The following is a 5,889-nucleotide window of genomic DNA, read 5'->3' as shown; positions in this document are numbered from 1 at the left end:
ACGGGAAAGAAAGGAAACACGGAATGAGGAAGTCAGAGAGATGGAAACTGAAGATGGATTTGAAGAGTCTTCATCTGATGAGGAATATGATGGGTCGTATTTCCCTCTGAGAGATGATGTGAGCGAACTGTTCAGATCCACACCTCCTGCTGTTCCTGAGAGAGAAATCCAACCCGAGAGTACCCCAGTGTCTGATGACTTGGAGCAAAGCCATGCTCAAGAAGTTGGAGAAGCTGGAGAATCACCTGTGGAAAATTAAGTTGGAGAAACACCTGTAGATGATGAAGCAGGAAGTAGTCTACAACCACAACCTGACCCTGTGGACGCCTTAGAGTTTGAAGGGGGAGAACATCCTGCTGAGAGGGAAGTGGTTGAAGATGAAGTGCCTGTGGAAGAACTTACCTGTGAAAAACGTCCCAAAAGACAGGTAAAACCTGTGACACACTTTACGTATGATGAGCCAGGGAAGCCAGTCGACAAGCCCCTTGCCCCTTCATGACCTGTGGTCCCAGAGAGGGGATTCATCGCCACTTGGTATGTAGATGCATTACAAATGTTAGCCTTAATATTGTTAGTCTTTTAAATTGTTGCTAACTTTAATTCTAATTGGAATGTGGTTCACGTTTACAGTCGTGTGGGAAGTGGATTACAGCCAAGTGCCTCCACGCCTTGGAAAGGCTGCTGTTCTGTTGTGCTGTGGATTTGTGGATGGCGTTTTCACACGGTCGGGATTGAGCGGGCGTGCCTAGTTTGGTTGGGGACTATTTGTAGTTTAACGCATGGGGCTACGAGTGGTGTACTGCCCTCTCGATAGCTCTACCTGCATGCCTACGTCTGGTTGTTGTTTTCTTTGATTTGGCGGCTATCGATTGTGTTGTCCCGTCCTTTTGCTTGAGTTGCATGTTTATTCTGTGTTGTTTTCTTTGATTTGGCGCCTATCGCCGGCTATACCTGGTGTGTTGTCTTTTTTTGTTTAACCTGCATGTTTATTTTGTTTGTTGTTTTCTTTGATTTGGTGCTTGCGGTTATGCAGTGCTGTACTGTTTCTCCCTATGCTTGACTCGCATGCTTTTTCTAACTGTTGGCCTATTGGTATCTTTGAGGTGTGTGTGTGTGTGTGTGTGTGTGTGTGTGTGTGTGTTTGTGTATGCGTACTGTAACTTAAATTACTGTGACCAGGGCGGCTTCACTGTCAGGATCAACCTCTGGGCCCAGGTGGACAGCCTGACTGCCTCCCCTCCCCCTGCCTGAGATAAGTAGCCTAGTTTGATAAATGGGCTATTGGTGAATGAATGATTGCCATATAATTACTGTCAAGCCTTTTACCAATTCTTCTGTCTCTGTTCCTCCTCTCTCTCTCGCTTTCTCTCTCTTCCGGACAGGTGTGGTGGGTTTCCCAAGGCGGCAGGCCAACCTTCAGGTGGCGGAGTTCCCCCCTCACTTTTCTCTGCTGTGTACAACGGGTGCTTTATTCTGAATTGCAGTGTAATTGCAGTGCCATTATCCTTCACGTGTGGTGCGTGTCTTCTGGGTCCCTCCTTTTCCCCCTTTTTGGAAATCCTGCTCGCTGTGGTAAGCCCCCTGCCCTGCTCCACTCCCTTTGATTACGGGTCACAGGTTAAGCTACGGCGTAACAGTGTGGTTGCCATCATTCACCATCCAGTAGATCTGACCCAGGCGTCTCCTGTATTTACACCTGATGCATTGCTTTTATGGTTGAATCTGTGTATGTATCAATAAATCATGTTAACTTAACTCTTGTCTCTGGCCTAAGAGTGTACGAATCTGTGTTGCCTTGTGGGTATTATAGGGAATATAGTATAACTGGTCCTAGGATGTAACCCCCTAGGTGGCGTAGTCGACTCCAAATTTCCTTGCCACGTCACACCCTGAAAGAAGAGGACTTATTCATGTCTAAATGATAGCGCATGAGGACATGCTAGCCTTCAGAAGGGGGAGGGTGTAGCGCAGTGCTAAAAAGCATTTAAGTTAAATAAATACTGTAAGTGCTACATAACTTAGATTGAATAAAGTTCATAATAACACATTAGAACTAAAGAAATTATCTTATATTAGAATTTAGGAGTAAGCTCAAGAAATAAGCTTATTGTAGTTCATCTTTGGGTAAGTGAAAGGGATTATGGGAGTTGTAGTTTGATACACTGATACACAACTGTGTTTGAGTCATGTATGTGTTTAAATTCATTCTAAGAGTTTTGTTTAAAATATTTCATTGGCAAAGTGAAATGTATAATGTAACATCTAATATTTTGATGTTGTGTTAAAAATATATTCCATTGTATGAAAAATATATACCATGTGAGGTGAAAGGTATAAACGACGAGAGAGGAGACTGGACAGTTGATGAAAAGCCACGTTGAGGACTTGCTCCATGTTTTAGTTACTAAACTTTGAAATAGAACGTGACAAACATTGTATATTTTGCCAGTCGGACTGAATTGTGAATTTGAAAGCCGAAGACTACTGGAAACCACTTTGTAGTTTTCCAGTGGACGCTTTGCCAAAGTTGTCATCTTGCCACGTTGAGGAGCTTGCCAGTCCATGGTCATTTTGAGACTGCCTGCCTGTGCCGGTCGCGGTGACTCACGGGAAACCTTTGGGATTAATAATTTGTTTCTCTTGCTCAAAGGGAGTGAAGGGGTCATTTGTTTTTGGCCACGCCGTCGGCTCAGGCCTGCAACAGTTAGCTGCTAGGTTTTAGCTCATTTGCCGAAGAGGACTGGGGTGGGTGAATCCACTGTGAAAACTACTTTGTAGTTTTACAAAGTGAACTGGGGTTGTTAAATGCTATAAAGCAAAGGGGTATATATATAGTATATATATAAGTACCCCCGCCATATCGCTCCAAGACATGTAGCCTCAAGGTGCAAATGTCATTCTATCCATGTCTCTGAAATTAGCTGACATATACACTCATATTGACCTACACTAGACTCAAGTACTGCCCATGGTTAGCCTACATTCGGTCTTGTTCAGTAGTCAGCATGTGCGCGGTCTCCTCGTGAGCCTACCAATAGCCTATTCACTTCTAACATTTAACTTAACTACCAAGATAACATAGCCTATGTCATATAATATTTCCCCCCTTTGTAATTTAGGATATGAATTTCAATGAACAATTCCAAGATGCACGAAACATAAAGGCTTTTGGGATCAGTTGATAACTCAACTTACCAAGAACGTAGACACTCGTTTGATTACTCATGCATTAGCACGGTTACGGTCTCTAACCTGTTGTACAGTCCTCGTGACAGCCTACCTACCAACAAACATCTCATTTAACATAACTACCAAGATAACATGACGTGTATTTGTATTTTATATCCATCGGTAATGTAGCCTATGAACCTCTATGTAGGCTACACAATCACCTAAGATGCACGAGAAATAAATAGGTTTCTGCGATCGGTTGATAACTCAAACTTGCGATAACACCCGTTTGATTAGACTCATACCCTCGGTTACGGTCACTTCATGAACCTACTATGAAGCCAGCAACATTCACCTCTCTAACATTTAACTTTCTAACTACAAAGATAACATGACGTGTATTTGTAGGCTATGTGATGAACTTCCCCATCGATATATGAATGGCCATGAACACAAGTATCTACGATGCACTAAAAACAAGGCATGGTTAATAACTTGCCGCTAACCAAGACAACCGTTTTGATTACATAGACTCATAGCCTATACCTCGGTTACGGTCTCGTTTAGTAGGCTAAGTAGCCTGATGCGCAGTCTCTTCGTGACAAACGAAGCCAGCAACATTTAACTTTATAACTAGGCTACCCAGATAACGTGTAGCCTATTTGAAGCTTATGTGATGTAGGCTACTTCCCCATTAATAATGTGTAAATGGCCATGAACACAATCATCTACGATACTAGAATAAGGCTTGGTTAATAACTAACTTGTTGAGAACCTAGACCGTTTGATAACATTAGACCCTCGATTACGGTCTCGTTCAGCCTGGCACGGTCTTCGTGAGGCTACTATGAAGCCAGTGTAGTGGGGTTAGATTGCTCACGCTGACGTTTGTCACGTCATTATCAGCCTAATTACTTGGCAATCCCCCTGATTAGCAGCTGCTGCCCTAATACCTTTAAAAGACCTAGAAGTACCGGTGAGTGACTGCGCTGTAATTCTTGCTCCCCTTCCGTTGAGAATGCTCCCTGTCTAGCGTGGTAGGTGTCTTTTCTTAGTGGGTTGTGTTGGCTTTCCACACTTTATGTTTATGGGCTTACCTTTTGTCTTGTAGCCTCGTAACTGCTGTTTGCCTCCTCCACCACTCCTGTTGAGGGTATTTCTATTTCCTGCCAGCTCAGGTATGCTTCTTAATGTTAGTCTACGCGACACTGTCGCTGCAAGTTTAGCCTACCCATAATGATTTTAACTATGTGTTTATAGTGCGGATCTGTGACCTCACCCTATCTGGAGCGGGTATGTAGCGCAGCATTTTATTACGAAGCTATCTGTAAAAATGTATCGTATATTTTAACTCTGATCTACATCTTGCAGGTGCGTGTAGCCTGGTTGACTGGAATGCCGGACTTCACAGGCGCTGCTGTTTTGTCTGATGATCGATTGCTGTCTAGTGTTGGTCTCGTTGTCTTGCTTGTAACTGGTGACTATTTTGTGAGTTTTATTTTGTTTGTTTGCTCCGTCTTTGTCCAGTCGCGTATTGTCTGCATCTGCTTTCGTATACTCTGTCTTTATTTTGGGTTTTCTTTTGGTTTTGTTGGTGAAGCTACCTATAACATCTACTGCTTGAAGCTGCCTAATTATAACATCTAGGCTACTGCATGTTGCCAGTGTTTCCCGTGCGCTGTCGCATGATTAGTATCGCTCTCAGTTTTGTTTGCATGTGATTGTGTATGCTGTCGCTTTGCATGATTTAAGCTTTGTCAGTGTTAGTGTTGCTGTCTTCAGTGTATTGTGGTTGTGTCCTTTTTGGTTGATTTATTGCTATCCTCTGGTGCCTTAATTGTTTTGTCGTTTGTTTGGCAGGTCGGGGCACTCCTAAGGGGAGGCTAGGCACCTGGTGGTGGGACCCTATCACTGCATGTTTGCTGTGCTTTATTGTGCTGTGCCGTGCTGTGTGTTGCTGTGCTGTGCGGTTCAGTGTACTGCTTACTGCAGCCTGCGTTATAGAGAAACTCACTTCACTCTGAGTGTGTGTGCACGTGTGTTTGGTGTGAATCTTGGAACACCTCATCAGTAGCGTGCCTCCCTTGGGTAAGCTCCCTCCTAGCTGCATTTATTGAGTTCTGTGGACGTTTGGTCCCTCAAATGCCTAGACTCCAATGTATGATCTATAAGATCTGATTTTAAGAACTTGTCATACAACAATATTTAATAAATATATATTTTTGTATTGTCTTTAACCATTGTGAGTCTTTTAGGTTTTCCCAGCATAAGAGATCTGCAGTTCCACCTCCCCTTTATTAGCCTATATGACGTGTAGGCTAATATGAGATGTAGGCCTACTTCCCCATCGATGATGTGTGAATTGCCATGAATAAATAATCTAGGCTACGATGCACTAACAAGGCTGGTATGAATCAAACTTGCCGAGAACCAAGACAAGATAAAGGGTACAGTGGTTGTTGCACGGTTACATTCGGTCTCATTCTGTCTCCTCGTGACAGCCTGCAGCCTACAGTCATTCACTTCTAAGCATTTATTTAACATGACTACTAAGATAACATTAGGCCTATGTGTATTTGTAGGTATGTGATATAATACTTTCCCATCGATAAAATTTCCATGAACATAAGCATCTAGTTTGCACTAGAAAGGCTTATGTGATCGGTTGATTACAACTTGCCGAGAACCTAGCGAACTGTTTGACTCGTGTGGCAGCCA

At 43.2% G+C, this 5,889-nt stretch overlaps 1 long non-coding RNA gene across 3 annotated transcripts; it reads left to right on the top strand.

The window, feature by feature from the left end:
* Window positions 1-2,886: 2,886 nt before the first annotated feature.
* Window positions 2,887-5,359, top strand: LOC125298059. Of its 3 annotated transcripts, none has more exons than XR_007194155.1 (4): window positions 2,887-4,208; window positions 4,283-4,349; window positions 4,432-4,464; window positions 4,543-5,359. It is a non-coding gene; the product is annotated as an uncharacterized LOC125298059 (long non-coding RNA). The 3 variants fall into 3 exon arrangements; XR_007194156.1 differs by having other exon boundaries at window positions 2,887-4,349; window positions 4,543-4,659; window positions 5,032-5,359; XR_007194154.1 differs by having other exon boundaries at window positions 2,887-4,349.
* The last annotated feature ends 530 nt before the right edge of the window (window positions 5,360-5,889 follow it).

This window comes from Alosa alosa, chromosome 7, assembly GCF_017589495.1.
Source record: "Alosa alosa isolate M-15738 ecotype Scorff River chromosome 7, AALO_Geno_1.1, whole genome shotgun sequence".
Classification (NCBI taxonomy): domain Eukaryota; kingdom Metazoa; phylum Chordata; class Actinopteri; order Clupeiformes; family Clupeidae; genus Alosa; species Alosa alosa.
Note: the sequence above shows the minus strand (reverse complement) of the source record. Positions and strands in the feature narration are given on the sequence as shown.